We start from the raw sequence: 17,833 nt of genomic DNA, 5'->3' as shown, positions 1-17,833 counted from the left end.
TTAAGAAACAATGTCCAAAGAATGTTTCTAAAAGGAATATAATACCCCCAAGATGTTCATGGTCCATGTTGCTTCATTCCTTTTTTTTTTTTTTTTGCGGTACGCGGGCCTCTCACTGTTGTGGCCTCTCCCGTCGCGGAGCACAGGCTCTGGACGCACAGGCCCAGCGGCCGTGGCTCACGGGCCCAGCCGCTCCGCGGCACGTGGGACCCTCCCGAACCGGGGCACGAACCCACGTCCCCTGCATCGGCAGACGGACTCTCAACCACTGCGCCACCAGGGAAGCCCCATGCTGCTTCCTTCTTTATCAAAAGACCTTATCTACTGCTCCTTATCAAGAACTGAATCTTGAAGTGTCCCAAGAGGCAGTCTAATTATAATTAATAGTACAAGGTTTTTTTTTCAAAATCTTTAGGGATTCATTAAGCTGACAACAGAAACTGTTTAATACCTGAACTGTCTAATAAAATTGCAGGATAAGGGGTACCACCATATTTATGACTTTGAAAATTCTGTTGTTGAATTTCCAAACTACTGTTTGTACAGTGTGATGTCTATTACCTTTCCTTTTGATTTTAGGTGTAATTTGTGCCTTCAAAACCCAATATGTATATTTACCTCACTCGGAGGAAATGCAGTTTGGATGTTGAAAGGCTGTTTGACCTTTGCTTCTTCACTCTACCAAACCCACCTCCTACCCCCAGCAGACACTGGCTCTCTCTCCTAGTAGTGAATATTGGATTCTGCTAAGAACAAAGTTGAATCACAGAGGCAGGGACATTTTTACTTCTAGTTACTTTAGGTGTGGCATATAGTTAGTTCCTTACCCAATATCCATTTATCCCTTCTTTCTTCCTAACAGAAACCCAGCAGTTTTCAAGGTGGCCCAGATAAATGAAAGCTTTCCGTCTCCCTTGTGTGGCCATGCAACCGCCCTCGTCAACAGATACAAGGAGAAATTTGGTGATGTCTCTGACAGCTTTTGCTTCCCTGGTCAGTTCAGACATACTTAGTACAGCCTTCCCTCTGCTTCCTGCCTGGAATATAATCATGGTGTCTGGAGCTACCCCACAGATTCTGCAACTATGACCTGGGAAAGACCCTGACAGCACCAACTCATTTACAAATACCAGCAGCCATCCAATGCCAGACCTCTTTACATGTTAGAATAATAAGCCTAATCTGTTTAAGCCACCGTAGTCAGGTTTTCTGTCACCTACAGCTAAAAGCACTGGTAAGTGATACATCTGGCCAGGAAAGGAATCCAGCTTCCACCCTCAGATCTGAGTAGATCTCGTTGTTGTTTGAATAATCCCTGTTAGGTTATGGTAATTTGCTCCTTGGGAATAGAAACAAATGAGCGCCTCGCAGTAAGCAATGGCTGCACACAGACTCTAATAATATCTCTCATCACTCCTGTTTCACCCAAGACCAAAGCAAGCAATGAAGTCATTTTATTAAAGCAATACTCGGTCTCATGCACCACTGATCACAAGCTGAAGTTTACAAAGGAAAGCTGTGCCCTTCTGAGGACATCATTAAATGGCACAGCACAGAGTCTGCATTGTATCTCCTTGGGATTTGGGGTTTTCTTCTGATACAATGCTATGGAATTACCTTCAATATGACATTCATGACAACTCTTCCCTCAACAGCATTTTTTTTTTTTGGCCGTGCGGCGCTGCTTGCAGGATCTTAGTCCCCTGACTAGGGATCGAACCCGTGCCCCCTGCAGTGGAAACGTGGAGTCCTAACCACTGGACCACCAGGAAGTCTCCCAACAGCATTTTCTGATGAAAATAAAGTTGACCTTTCTAATGACCAAGGTAAAACGTTCTTAAAGGACACAGATATAAAGCAGTAGTTGCTAATATGAATACTGTCCACGGAGTAAGCAGAATGTTTTTTACTAAATGAACATAAAGAAGCAGGTAATGCCTTTAGGTGACCAGGCTGAGCTTCTGGGTGAAGAGCTATACCAGTACCCCACTTGCTAGTTTGCAAGAAGGGGTACTCTATGAAAGCACACTATTCAAAAGTGTTCAGCAAAGGACCACTGAGTGGAACACTGGCATCACCTAGGAGCTTCTAAGAAATGCAAAAGCTCAGGCCCCATCCCAGATCTTTAATAGATTCTCCAGGTGATTCAGATACATTAAAGTTTGAGAAGCACTGGTTTAGAACACTAAAAATGTTCCTAACATGCTATAACTCCTGAAATCCAGAGATGTTAATTACTCCCACCCCAGCGAATGGCAGGCATTGCCCAATATTCAGAGGACCATAAATGTTGCCTGTGGACCTTGCAAGGATTTACAGCACTTGCTATGGCAGCAAGAAGGAAATTTATTCTGCCCGTGGCACCAATGATTAATATATTTGACTCACCTAAAGATATTAATTTTCCCCTAAAGGGTCATTTATCAAGGTCTCTGAGGTTAATATATATTCTTCAAGATGACAGTGATAACAAGAGTTGTTGCTGGGAACTATGCAGTGGATATGCAATACCAATTTTTCATGAAGATGCTTCCTCCTGTCACCTCAACAAGGCAACACAAATAGCTCAGAAGTCTGGTGTGCGGTCTGGTTTATACCACTGGAAAGGGTTATCTTGGGCATTGGTGCTATTTGATCAGACCCTAGAATGCTGTCAATGGATTGTCCATGGCATTATCAAAAGAACTGGGAGCCTATTTACACCCAACCATGGCATCAGTTCACTGAAAAAACAAAATGCACATTTTGCTCTTCTAAGGAGAGTGTGAACATCTAACCAAATACGATCGCATATACCTTGCAGCCTACATTGATTGTGACAGCCCTGAAAGTCAGTGGTGTCCTGAACGGTGTACCAAGGAATGGAGATTAAACAAACTGAAGTTTAGAGAAGTTATTCTAAATTCATTAAAAAAAAAAAAGTGATCACTGGAAGCAGGAACTTTCCAAGAGAGCATCAGGATTTCTCGTCCTACAAACCAAGCCGGAAATCCTTGGCAATAAGATTTCTGCTTCCAGCAATACGGTAGTCTAGGGCAGTGGCTCTGGAACTGTGGTCCCTAGGACAGCAGCATCAGCATCATCTGGGAACCTGTTAGAAATGCAAATTCTCACACTCTATCCCAGACCCACCTAAAGCCTGTTTAATGAGCCCTCCAGGTGATTCTGCCGGAAGTTAAACTTTGAGACCCATTAAGATCAAGGCTATCTACCAACTATCATTGGTGAAAGACCAATTTTGTTTATTTCTAATACATCATGGGCTGATGTTTCTGTAAAATAACATACTGATATATTGCCAGAAAATGAAATGAAAAAGACATATGAAATATGAGTCCCAATTTTTTTTATTAGATCCAACTGACAAAACAATTACTTGGTATAATTACTAAAAAAGTTCCTAAATGCTTAACTCTCCATTTCTGTACTTATATCCTTTTAGACCAGGAACAAATTTGCAGAATGGCACTGGCCTGCAAGCCACACTTTCAGTAGCACTCATCTGGATACTCAGAGGGGCCTTTCCCTATAACAGAGGAACTGCATAATTCTATTGATTCTAAGGTGCACCATTTAAAAAGAAATTTAATATCTCTGTAATTAAAATGTATCTCAAAATCACTATCTGCCCAGAGGCAGCAGGACTTAGCTCTCCTGGCCTGTGCATGGTGCATCAAAACCTCCAAAATGGGTGTCAAGCACTTGGAAAAATGCCAGAGACAAAGTGGAACACTTTTTAAAGAAATGCTGCATCACCAGTACTTTTGACAGCACAGAGGATGATATTTTGCAGAAAAATCACAGATGCTGGTGACTCTAAGGAGAAAGTAATTAAAGCCTGTTAGAGTATGAATGTAAGAAAGTGTTGTGAATATCATAAACCAATTTATTTTGCTTATATTTTTCTTCTAGGTATACACAAGAGTGATATATGATAAAAATCAGTCTAAATAGCTCTAAATGAGCTCTTTCAATAAGTGTAAAATGCTAGTGATAAGAAGTATTATGTCAGTTTAATGGACTGTTTTTTTTCTTTCTTACTGGTACATAAAAAATGCATCTTAATTTGGCAGAATCTTGTAATTGATTAAATACCGCATATCCTTTATGAGACTTATTTACCAGTATATAGTTAGGCTCAAATACAGCAAGGGGAAGCCCCAAGTCCCCCTAAAAAAGCAAAACTAAACAAAAAACTTGAGCAGAACCATATGTGATAAGCCAGGCAAGGTCGCCCTGAGGGCAAATGTTGCATTCTCCTGCATCAAGCTGGGGACACCAAGGAAAAAGGCTAAAATGGTTCCAGGCTGGCAGTATCCCTGAATCCCAGAAGCAGCGAACACAGATCTCTGCAAAGAAGCATCCTCAATTTAGACACCACATATTAAAATCAACCAAATATATGTGCATGGTAGAAGATCAAGGACCCAAGGAAACAAGCCCCCAAAAGTGACAGTATGCAGAAATCACAAACAAGAAAATGACACCATCAAGGACTTCCAACATTTACATTACCAGATATGAAGTACCCCCAAAAATGCATTAAATGTTCCCCAAAAAAGGTCAAATCACAAAACTTAACAAGCAATATGAAACTATGAGAAAAGCTCAGCTGGAACTTACAGAAAAGAAAAATAAAGTTGATAGATGTAAAACTCAACAGATGGGTTTAATGGCAGGTGAAACATGGCTCAAGGGAGAACTGGTGAACTGGAAGATAGATCTAATCAAGTTACCTAGAATGCAGCACAAAGAAATAAGTAAATGGAGAACATAAAAGAGAGGATAAGCAATATGAAGTGATACAAAGATGGAATATACGTGCATCTGGATCTCAGAAGGATGTAGAGCAGGGGTCCTCTACCTTGGTTGCACTTGTGGAGCTATAAAACTATTGATGCCTAGGTCCCACCCAGAACATTCTGATTTAATTGTTCTAGAGCATGGCCTGGGCTTCAGAATTTTTAAAGCTCTTCAGGGGATTCTAATGTGCAGCCAAGGTAGAGAAGCACTAATATAAAAAAAAAATGGCGAAGATCACTAACTTGATTTAGTCACTCTTCTTAGAAGTGATGCCAAAAGCACATCTGGCAAAAGAAAAAGTAGATAAATAAGGCTTTATAAAAATTAAAATTTTGTGCTTCAAAGGAAGCCATCAATACAGTTAAAAGATAACCCACACAATGGTACAACATATTTGTAAATCATATTTCTGATAAGGGATCTGTATCCAGAATATATAAAGAAATTTTACAACTCAATAATAAAAAACAAATAATTTAATTAAGGGCAAAGGATCTAAAAAGACATTTCTCCAAAGATGTGCCAATAAGTACATGAAAAGATGTTCAACATCATTAGTCATCAAGAAAATACATATCAAAGCACAATTATATACCACTTCACACCCGCTTATGGCTATAATCAAAAAGTCTGATAATAGTAAGTGTTGGTGAGGGTGTGGAGAAACTACAACCCTTGTATGTTGCTGGTGTTGATGGAAAATGGCACAGCTGTTTTGGAAAACAGTCTGACAGTTTCTCAAAATGTTAAACATAAAATTACCATATGACCCAGCAATTCCATTCCTAGGTATACACCCAAGAGAAGTGAAAACATTGCAAACAGATGTCCACAGCAAAAACCTACACAAGAATGTTCACAGAAGCGTTTTTCATAGTAGCCAATAACTTTTAATTACTCAAATGTCCATCAACACATAACAGGATGAATAAAATGTGATATATCCATACAATTAAATATATTTGGTAATAAAAAGGAATGAAGTACTGATACATGCTCTAACATGGATGGACTTTGAAAACATTTTGCTAAGTGAAAGCAGCCAATCACAAAAGACCACATAGGGTATTGTTCCATTTCTATGAAATGTCCAGAACAGGCAAATCCATAAAGACAAAGAAGTAGATTAGTGGTTGCCTAGAGCAGTGGGAATAGGAGGAGGGGTTGGGTGGAATAGAGGAGTGACTGCTAACGGCATCAGGGTTTCCTTCTGGGGTGATGAAAATCTTCTAAAATTGATTGTGGTATACGTATAGCTGATTCACTTTATTATACAGCAGAAACTAACACACCACTGTAAAGCAATTATATTCCAATAAAGATGTTAAAAATAAATAAATAAATAAAAATCAATTGTGGACAACCCTACGGACACATTAAAACCACTGAATTGTATACTTCGAATGTGTGAATTGTTATATCTCAGTAAAATTGTTAAAAATGAAGAGGTGGGGCTTCCCTGGTGGCGCAGTGGTTGAGAGTCCGCCTGCCGATGCAGGGGACGGGGGTTCGTGCCCCGGTCCGGGAGGATCCCACATGCCGCGGGGCGGCTGGGCCCGTGAGCCATGGCCGCTGAGCCTGCGCGTCCGGAGCCTGTGCTCCGCGGCGGGAGAGGCCACAGCAGTGAGAGGCCCGCGTACCGGAAAAAAAAAATGAAGAGGTGATATTTGAAGGGCCAATGACTGAGAAATTGCCGGAACTGATTAAAGACCCATAACTATAAGAAGCACAACCTATAACAAGGAGGGTTATTAACATGAAATCTCCTCTAAACACACTATGGTGAAACTGCAGATAGCCCCAAACAAGGAAATCCTTGGCAATCAAAATTCAGAGGGCATTTCGAACCTATTGAAAGCATCATAGCACCTTAACTGCCAGAACATCAGAAGAGACTACTCGGAAGGTAGCACCTTTGGCCTGAAATCTCTAGAAAAAACAAAACACTAGGCAGTAACAGAAATCAAAAGAGTATTGTTCTGTCTTTGATTCACATTTGGCCAGGAGCACAGCTTGCCTAAAGAAAAAAGAATGCCTCAAGCTTGAAAGCTAAATGTCAAAAGCCATTTTACACAGTTTTAGTTAGAATCTCTAAGAAGTCACCTGCACCATGAAGAATTGGGGATTTTTCTCTGACTGCTAAAAATATTGATGCGGAGTTAGTTACGTGTTGGTCAATATTCAGTAGTATAAATCAGAAATAGCTGTGCCATACAGGGTACCGCCTTGCTAATTAAAAGCTCATGCTAGCTAAGATGAAGAGTAATATTAAGTCACAGTATGCTGTAGAAAAATTCTGAGGGTACATTTTTCCTTCTAATTTCTGATTTAGTTATCTCTTCAGGTATTTGTTTATTCACTATGCGACGGACGTGATGAGGTATTCATTTCTTAGCTGTAGTAAAAGTATACTTACTGAAAACTGGCTTTGATTCTTCTACTCCCCTACATATTGTTATTCATAAATATTTACTTTAACAGTTGTTCGAGGTATTTCGATATGCAATTAAAGGGACAGTTTTCTACATTCAGTGCTCCTTTGCTGGAAAGGCATAAGTCCTTCCAAACAAAAAAGAAATTCTAACAGCTGATTATGTGTCTACATCTGTCAATGGTTAATTTATCACGAGTGAATGCAAGTTTTAAAGAGAGAGAGAGATAAAGGTTGAGAAACAGACGCAAGTTTTTATCACCCGCATGAATATAAAAGTAACAGATTATTTTAAAAACAAAAACCTTTTCAGATGTCATGTACTGCAGAAGTCCAGACTTAGAGTTTCCTAAAAAGTCTATTAAATGTTAACAATCGGAGAGTTCTGTGTGTCAGCACAGAAATGCATAAGTGGATCATTTTGACCTGTCACAAGCTGGGCACTGTTTTCATTTTGTAATGTAAAAGCGGTAGAATTTTACCATCCCTTGGCTGTCACAAGGCTGACTGCAAATGAAATTATGACAATATTCACGACCAATCAACTATCCTGTCCATCAGGTATTTCATCCTACTTGGCTCTGCTGTCAGACCTATAAAAGCTAAAACACATTTCAATAGGAGCTCCTTTTAAAATGTGGGTTGTCCCTTCTTGAGCCTCAAATAAAGGGGATTATTTAGTTTCATGAAATTAAAAACAGTTCATCTTCATTCCTTCCTTCCTTCCTTCTGTGAATATGTATTAAGAACCTTCTGTTTGCTGGGAGTCTGCCTATTATTCAGCTCAGTAGTAGTAAAAACGGAGTGGAGATGAATAGCTTAGAGCTGCCCCAGTCATGCTGCAGGCAAGGCTCCCTAGGAAACATGTAGGATGGAAACAAACACGATATGTGCGTTGAACAGTACATCCAAAAAGGGCAGCCAGAGGTGCCGGGGAAAGGGATCGATTGAGAAAAAAGGCTTGTGAGAAAAATAACAAAAGATCCTACATGCTGCGGAGCAAGTAAGCCTGTGCACCACAACTACTGAGCCCGTGCGCCACAGCTACTGAAGCCCGTGCGCCTAGAGCCCGAGCTCTGCAACAAGAGAAGCCACTGCAATGAGAAGCCCTGGCACCGCAAGGGAGAGGAGCCCCTGCTCACCACAACTAGAGAAAGGCCACGCGCAGCAACGAAGACCCAATGATGAAGACCCAACGCAGCCAAAATAAATAATTTTTTTAAAAAGGAAAATAACAAAAGAAACTCAGGTGGTGTTAGGCACTTGCTGCTGAGCATCCTTTCTCTCACAGTTTGCCATTCACTTTCAATCCCCACACTTAATCATCCATGCTTGGCTCCAATATCACACCCCCAGTTTTTTTTTTTTTACCATGTTCTATTTGGGAACTTGTCACCTGTACCTGAATGCCTTCCAGACACCTCCTCTCTTTGAGTTTTCAAGCTACTCTGTGGAATCTGGGGCGAGAGTGAGCAACTAATTTGGTCCTGAAGCCCCAGAACTGATTCAGAAGCTCCACCTACTCCCTCGAGGCTTCTCTCAACAGAAACAATTATTTGCCATTTATCAGTCAACATTTAACGGTATATTTAGGGAATGGGGAACTTTGTTTAACACTAAGGGTACCACCAGCCCAAGGCAGCAGAAAGAGCATGAGTTTGCAGAAGAACTTGAGTTCTAGACTAGATTTAACCCCTTATCAATTGGGGACCGAAAGTCCCATAGGTAAGTCTTGGTTTCTCTCTCTTGTCTTAGATTCTCAACTGGCTGGTTCCTACCAAAAGTATCCTGCTTGGGCAATAAATGTTACTAACCTACTTCTCGACCCTACATCCTCGGGAAAGTTACTCAACCTCTCTGCAATGCTTTCTATTTTCTGTTCAGAAAATGGTAGTAGTAATAATATGTAACTCAAAGAGATATTGTGAGAATTAAATGGGACAGCTTACATAAAAAGTACTTAGCTGACTTCATGTTCTATATAATAATTAGTTACCACTGGCTGCAATGACTTGGAAGCATTTTAGAATCTTGGAGCATCTTAGAGTTATTGCCTCGAAAAAAAAATTATTCTTATTTTGCTTTACATAAGTGGTTCCACCAGTCTTCATGGTATTCTAACCATCTTTTCACTTTTAATTATCTTAACTGGGCTCTCTCCTCCTTCTTCTTGGGTAGCAGCTTAATAAATATAGCTTTGATCCTCATTATTTTACTCAATACTTTATTAAGGAAGGCACAACTATTTAAATTAAATCATATGAAGATTTTAATTGACACAGAGCTATTCGACCACTCAAACTAATAAAATGTCATCATTAAATCCTAATTTAGTATTATTTATAAGAATAAAACACATATATCCAGCTATATTTTTGATGGGGAAATATCTGTTGACAAAATTTATCTATATATGACAGCAATTCTATTATTAGGAACATTCCATAGATATTCTCTGAGAACAATCATCGAGCAGGAATAAGATATATGTGAAGAAGAGAATATGGAGAAATCACAGCTAAAAAGCACAGGTGAGATTAAGAAAAATAGTTATTTTCTTGGCATTTATATTTCTCAAAGAAATACATGTGCATAACTTAAAAAGTGAAGAGTTCTTTAAAATAATAGCAGGCTCCTGCCTCACCCCTCCCCATCCACATTCTGACTCCTCCAAGGCAAAAACTGAAAACATTTTTTTCTAGCTACTTATCTTCATATTTCTAGATGAGATGCTTGTACAGCTATTTCTTGACTTTTCCATCAGAGGTGTTATCTATTAATCTCCTAACATGGAAGATGAAGACTTAGCTCTCTTATAATCTCTCCACACATACATTTCCTTTCCCAAATACCCAAAACAGTTATATCACTTCTTTTTTCCAAACAATATGAGGTTAAATCAATATTCATTAAACAAAGCCATGTGCAGTGATTACCATTTCCTTTCTCCCCATGCCCCCCGCACAAGTGAATAATTTCCTTTTTTCTAAAAAAAATTATTTTATTCTTATTTATTTTTGGCTGCGTTGGGTCTTCGTTGCTGTGCGGGCTTTCTCTAGTTGTGGCGACGGGGGCTAATCTTCGTTGCGGTGCGTGGGCTTCTCATTGCCATGGCTTCTCTTGTTGCGGAGCACGGGTTCTAGGCATGCGGGCTTCAGTAGTTGTGGCACGTAGGCTCAGTAGTTGTGGCTCGCGGGCTCTAGAGCACAGGCTCAGTAGTTGTGGCACACGGGCTTAGTTGCTCCGCGGCATGTGGGATCTCCCCGGACCAGGGCTCAAACCCGTGTCCCCTGCATTGGCAGGCGGATTCTTAACCACTGTGCCACCAGGGAAGCCCAATTTCCTTTTCTTATTATATTGTTTGGTTTTCTATTTTGTCTACACCAAATTCATGCCCGAACTTTCCAACAAATTTGCAAAACTCCCCCAGGTACAGCCAAACATATCAGGTAAGCCGCCTATTCTATTTTTTGTTTTTTCTCTTAGCATCATCCTGGCTGTAGCTCTGCTTCAGTACTTACCAGCTGCCTTCAAGGCCTGATACCCAGCTGCCATCTCGGGCTGTCCTTTACCATCACTCTCGAAGTTTTCTGATCCCACCTGCATTGGAGCTCCAGGTTTTGAGATCTCGTATTTTCCTATTTCTTGGTTCATTCTCCCATAGCAATGGACCCCCCTCAAAAAAGTTTTACCAGCTCTTGCAGTGTTCCACATGGTGGCTGGTTCATTTGGAACATCTGGCCTCTACGTTTTTCTAACACATTCTGTGAAGCTAGATTACCTCTGCCTCATGCTTTTGAAAGAAAATAAAAATTTGAGAACTTGCAAAGATTTTTTTCTACTTTCACATTTGATAATTTTGGCTGCTATAGAATTCTAGTTGAGAATTTTCTTAGTGAACTTTGGAGGCCTTGCTCCATTGTCCTGTAGCTTCTTAAGTTGCTATTCAAAGTCCAGTGCAAATCCTTTTAAGGAAGTTTTGTTTTTCTTCTTAGAAGCGTTTAGAATCTCTTTTTATTCTTTTTCCATCCAACATGCTGGTGGGCCCCTGAAATCCAGCAACTCATGTGCTTCACATTTGCCCCACGGTTCCAGAAGCCTTGAAGTACCTGGAGGGTCACACCCCCCACGCAGCTGTAGTGAATTACTGGTGGGAGAGCGATACCTCTAGTCAGGACAAACTCTGAGATGTGATTTACACTCCGGAGCTCCCCTACAGAATGAGACAGAAAGCTGGGGCTTAGCCTAAAATCACACCTTTGTTTTGACTTCTGACCCTTCACTGTTTCCCCCACTCCCATACTGGTTTCTCCTGAGAACTCTTCCTTAATGGAGAGTGCCCATATCTCAGGGTCAGCTTTTTGGAGAACCTGGCCTAAGACCATCATCTCGTTGCTCGGGTTTGGGAAAGGATCCGGGAGTCTAACCACTCTATCAAACTTGTAAATGACAAAGTTAAAGTTGAGTCTTACAGGCTTCTGGAACTTTGCGACCAATGTAGAGCACTCTCCTGTACTGCCATTTTTATTCAATCTTAAGTTGAACTTCAGAAACACCCTGAGGTTCAGAGAGCCAAGTTAAAACTATCCTTCCAGATGCCTTGGGGTACAACTCACTCTCCTCTTGGCAGTGTATACGTTACTAGAAAAACATGCAGAAATCTAACCTGACTTAAATCTCGAAAAGAAGTTCTGTAGTCTGAAAAATGTGGCTTTAACTGCTTGACCAGCTGTGTGATAACAGGCAAGTTACTGAACCTAAGTCCCAGTTTTCTCCCCTGAAATGGATATAATATGTTAACCACAGTGCCTGTAATATAGTGAGTCCTATCTTTATATATATATATATATATATATATATAAATTTATTTATTTATTTACATTTTATTTTTGGCTGCGTTGGGTCTTCGTTGCGGCGACCGGGGGCTACTCTTCGTTGTGGTGCATGGGCTTCTCATTGCAGTGGCTTCTCTTGTTGCGGAGCATGGGCTCTAGGCACACAGGCTTCACTAGTTGTGGCAAACGGGCTCAGTAGTTGTGGCTCACAGGCTCTAGAGCATAGCCTCACTAGTTGTGGCTCACGGGCTCTAGAGCGCAGGCTCAGTAGTTGTGGCGCACGGGCGTAGTTGCTCCGCAGCATGTGGGATCTTCCCGGACCAGGGCTCGAACCCGTGTCCCCTGCATTGGCAGGCAGATTCTTAACCACTGCGCCACCAGGAAAATCTGAGTCCTATCTTTTGAGTTCTTTTCTGGTGGTGGTGATAAGTTTGTGGTACTACCACCACATGCCTTCACCCAGTTCCCACATTTCAGAGATGCTCGGCCAAGATTAAGGGTATGGTCCAAGGCAGTGGTTCTAAAAAAGTAGCCTCCAGGCAAGCAGCAGCATCAGTGGAACTTGTTAACAGTGCAAAGTCTCAGGCCCGACTCCTGACCTACTGAATCAGAAACTTTGGGGATGGAACAAGCCCTCCAAGGGACTCTAATACACCCTCAAGTGTGTGAAACACTGACCTAAGGTCACAGATCAGATAAAGATATAATAGACCCCCCATGGAGACGAAGGCCACACACCTAGAGCCACTTGGTACGGTACTGAAGATTGTAAGCAGAACTAATTATTATACATGACAACTCAATGATTATGGATAAGAACTCATAATGATGCCTCTACTAATATAGTATAGTTTATGCATATCAAGATCATGTCATAAATGAATATGAATAGCAGCTAAAGAGTAAAACATAGATTTAAGTTTGTAAAATTGACAGTGAGTCTATATGACATAGCCTTGAAATGCAAATAGAAAAGTGCATTAATGCAAGAAAAACATAATTTCTGGGCCCAGAAGTTGAAGAAACACTTGGAAGAATCCTTAATTGTATTAATCCTTTTCTGAAACAAGCTACCGACTGTACATGATCTGGAACATTTGCTGAGGAAAACTCATTTGAAGTTGTCATTTCGCCAGAGACTCAACTACTGAAATTTGTCTGAAATTCTGAATTAGCGCCATGCAAGCAAATGATCTTTAGAAGCAAAGAAGAGAACTTAAGAGCAGGAAAGAGGTCCTTGAATCTACCACTCAGATTCTGGGGCAAGAGAGCAAAAAACAAACATTCCAACATCACCTGCATAGCAATTTACTGCCGATAAAGGCAATTAGGTGATTTACTCTGAGGAGTACAAATCAGACACAGGAAAGCCAATTCCTAGATTAAGTCTTCAAGGAGCCTGAAATTTTAAAAAGAGAAAAGAACACCCTCCTGGAGGAAGCAAAGTGCAAAGGGTAACTTGCATGGCTTCGGGTTTCGGGGGTGATGACCAGCCACTCAATTTACTTTGACACAATCTCTGTGAGCTGCTCAGCTTAATCTCCTCTGTGGCAGAGCAGAGGATATTTCCCTCCAGCCCTTTATGGCCTCTGGTTGAAGATCTCAAAGCTTTGCTGATGTGATCAGGGGCAAAGCAGCTCTGACTAACACCACAGGGAATATTAGATGGGCTGAATGTCCAAAAAACATGTATTATTTAGTCAACACAGGGTCTCACTTACATTAATGACAATAATACTCAAAATACTAATAAAACAAGGACTGACTTATACAGTCTTTACTCTGTGCCTAGCAGACCCTCTGCTAAGCATGTTACATGCACATTCTCAGTGGATCTTCATACCACACCTATGAAGTGGGTGCTGCTTGTGTTACATTTTGCAGATGAGGAAATCAAGCCTCAAAGATGCTAAGTAACATGGCTGAGGTCAACCAGCTACTGTGATGGAGCCACGATTCAATCCCAAGGCTATATGACTGAAAGCCCTGTTCTTTATAAGTAATCTCTTTTTTAAAAGAAATATTCATTTATTTATTTAATTTCGGCTGCACTGGGTCTCAGTTGCAGCACAGATCTTTAGTTGTGGTATGTGGCCCTGGGCTTCTTAGCTGCCGCCTGTGGACTTCTTATTTGCGGCATGTGCGCAGGATCTAGTTCCCGGACCAGGGATGGAACCCAGGCCTCCTGCATTGGGAGTGCAGAGTCTTACCTACTGGACCACCAGGGAAGTCCCAAAAGCCCTATTCTTAACCATCATCTTTTAATGCCTTCATTGAGATGCTAACCTATTTCAACAGCTGCAACTGGTGATACACGTGCAATTCTCTTTGCCTTACAAGGAAAGAGGAAACATTTAAAATAGCAAAATTATGTTACTGAAATGTGCATGAGAACAATACTTCCTTTCTGGTTGAGCACTGGTTCTCTTCAGCCTTAGATAGCTGTAAAGTTTGTTAGGAATGTGGCTCCCTCCTAAAGTCATTGCAGGAGTGTAGATTCAGCTGGTCCCCATAGTATTTGCTTTGAGATTGGTGGTGCTTCGGTTGCCATGGACACCAGACTTCAATACACCACTGAGCACGGGGAATCCATTCCATGCAAAGCAATGGAGCCAGTAGATGGGTACAGTAACAGCTAACTGCACATAATGCTATGACCAATATTTGTTTTGCCACCTCTCATTCAGATGATGTTCTCACCCATGAAGTCTGTAAGACTGCCTCTCATCTGGGAGACAGCTTCTTTATGGCCCAGGTAGCAATGCTCACACTTCACAGTGTCAAAGGCATTCATTTGTCTGGGTTGTTGATTGTGTAAAGCTATTCAAAAAAGGAAATGTGACCTTACACAAAACACTTCTTTGCTCAGCTTGCTAAAAGAAAGAATGGATCAAATGACTTCTTGAAAATTCCATTTGTCCAAGTGGCTAGCACCCCAAGAATCATGAGTCTGTTAACTTGGTAGGTTTCCTTAGTAGCTAAATCCATAAAGAAAGTAACTAGGAAAAGATAAGAGGTACTTAGATTATATATAAATAACGCATGAGAACAACATGTTTTTCTTTGAGACAAACCAAACATCTAACGTCCAAGGCATTGTACTTAATTAGTGAATGTAGGTCAGAGAGTAATCAGTAAAAGTGAATCACGAAGAGAAATGCTTATTTGGACACATCATGGACTGTTGGCAAGTTTACCAAGAGACCATCACCACATGGGGATATTAAAGGACCCCCTCCACACATGGAGGAAATCCACTGTGTGTTGTGTAGGAGCCAGTCGAGTGACAAACATCTCTCATTAACCAGGAAAGAGGAAATTAGCCAAGTTAATAAGAAATTAATACAATCTATCATTTTCACATTCAGAAGTCAATAAATAAAGTGAAATTCCATTAAAACCACCTTCTTATGGAACACTGAGAGGTCAGGTTACTCGCAAAACAAATAATTCAGTACATTTAAAATAATTTTGGGACTTCCCTGGTGGTCCAGTGGTTAAGACTCTGCACTTGCAATGCAGGGGGCACAGGTTTGATCCCTGGTTGGGGAAGTTCCGCATGCCACGAGGTACAGCAAAAAAATAATAATTTTTACTATGCACATTTCCCCAATTTACTTCTTCAGTAATAAGAAAATTATGAACCATGCTCTCTCCAAATAATTACAATACAAATGGTAAGTTTAGGTTTTAGTGGAATGTATATTGGTAGATTAATTAAAAGGGGTAAACAAGTTATCTCTAAGGAAATCCAGATTATTCTGTGTTAAATCACTGTATCAGAAAAAAAAAGGAAAAAAGTCTATGCATCTTCAATTTAATTTAGAGTTGGGGCAGCACTCCTTTATGTCACACAGGTAAATTTAATTGAATGATTCTAAAATGGGAGTAGTTCTACGAGCATCATGTTTTCGATCTGATCTGGGAATGATAGTGTCTCTTATTATGAAAGGATTTAAAACTGCTGGAGCATAGTCTATTTGGGCCTTTAAAGAAATGTAAAAAACAAACAACAACAACAACAAAATCCTTGTGTATATAGTGGAAAATTACATTTATCAGAAAAAAAGAAATCCATGTAGCCACTCAGAGTCCTTAAACCTGCAAGAAGATATGCCAGGCAGTGATTCTTTCCTTCAGCATCACCCACAAATTGGAAAGCTGATATTCTGGCATTTGTGGAAGAAATCATTTTCAGTACAAAGGCCAAACGATGAAAATCATGAAGTTTGGCGGAGGCGGGGCGGGGGGGCGATCAGTCAAATCTGTTGACAGGCAATCCCATAAAATTGAAAAAAAAATAGTGATTTCAAAAGCTTTTTACTCAAATCTTCTCAATGAACCAGCAGCAGCAGCGTCACTTGGGAGCTTGCTAGAGATGCAGTATCCTAGGCCTCACCCGAGACCTGCTGAATCAAAACCTGATTTTTACCAGGATCCCCAGGAGATCTGCGTGCACGTAAAAGTGTGAAGAGTGCGCACTGAAAGCACAGATTTGGCGACCAGCCTGTGGGGATGGAACCCCCCTCTGCCACTGACTAGCTGTGTAAACTGGAACAAGTTCCACAGCCTCTCTGTGCCTCGGTTCCCTCACTGGGGAGGATGGAGACAGTACTGGTGCCTAGGTCATAAGTATTAAATGACATAATATCTGTAAAGCGCTTACAATAGTGTGCACGGCAAGGGATCAAGCAGTGCTAGTTCTTATGTCCTTTTAGCCATCACAGGGTTCTGGATCAAGAGTAACAAAGGATCTAAGATGCAGCCCACAGAAGTGCCCCATTTCCTGATAGGTCTATAATCAAGCAATTAGGAACTGGACTCAGCTTACAAAAATACAGCTTCCCCAACCTGCTGTCATTTCAAGCCAAACTGCAGGGTTTACTTATGCAATGAACAACACACAGCTGCTTACAAACCAGGGACCACTCAAATTCAGACTGAGTGAAAGCTTGCATATGTATTTTGTTCAGTGAGTGCTGAATGGAACGATAAGAGGACACATTTCCTATCTGAGAAATTTCCATCCTCATTTTTTACCCATCAGTTTGTCATATACTAAAAAGTCTCATGAAACCTAGTATTGAAGATAATATGGGATTGCAACAAAAAGAATAAAATACCTAGGAATAAACCTACCTGAGGAGGTAAAAGAGCCGTATTCAGAAAACTATAAGACACTGATGAAAGAAATCAAAGATGACACAAACGGATATACCGTGTTCTTGGATTGGAAGAATCAATACTGTGAAAATGACTATACTACCCAAAGCAATCTACAGATTCAATGCAATCCCTATCAAATTACCAATGGCATTTTTTTACAGAACTAGAACAAAAAATCTTAAAATTTGTATGGAGACACAAAAGACCTCGAATAGCCAAAGTAGTCTTGAAGGAAAAGAACGGAGCTGGAGGAATCAGACTCCCTGACTTCAGACTATACTACAAAGCTAGTCATCAAGACAATATGGTACTGGTCCCAAAACAGAAATATAGATCAATGGAACAGGATAGAAAGCCCAGAGATAAACCCACACACCTATGGTCAACTAATCTATGACAAAGGAGGCAAGGATATACAATGGAGAAAAGACAGTCTCTTCAATAAGTGGTGCTGGGAAAACCAGACAGCTACACGTAAAGAATGAAATTAGAATACTCCCCAACACCAAACACAAAAATAAACTCAAAATGGATTAAAGACCTAAATGTAAGACCGGACACTATAAAACTCTTAGAGGAAAACATAGGAAGAACACTC

General features: G+C 40.6%; 1 protein-coding gene and 1 non-coding gene across 2 annotated transcripts in view; one reads left to right on the top strand and one right to left on the bottom strand.

Moving 5' to 3' along the window:
* Positions 1-17,833, bottom strand: part of LANCL3 (LanC like family member 3) — a 97,665-nt gene that overhangs the window by 67,604 nt on the left and 12,228 nt on the right. The window lies entirely within an intron of this gene.
* On the top strand, positions 15,549-15,621 carry TRNAA-UGC (transfer RNA alanine (anticodon UGC)). Its single transcript has one exon. It is a non-coding gene; the product is annotated as a tRNA-Ala (tRNA).

The sequence above is a fragment of the Physeter macrocephalus genome, chromosome 21, assembly GCF_002837175.3.
Source record: "Physeter macrocephalus isolate SW-GA chromosome 21, ASM283717v5, whole genome shotgun sequence".
NCBI lineage: Eukaryota > Metazoa > Chordata > Mammalia > Artiodactyla > Physeteridae > Physeter > Physeter macrocephalus.
Note: the sequence above shows the minus strand (reverse complement) of the source record. Positions and strands in the feature narration are given on the sequence as shown.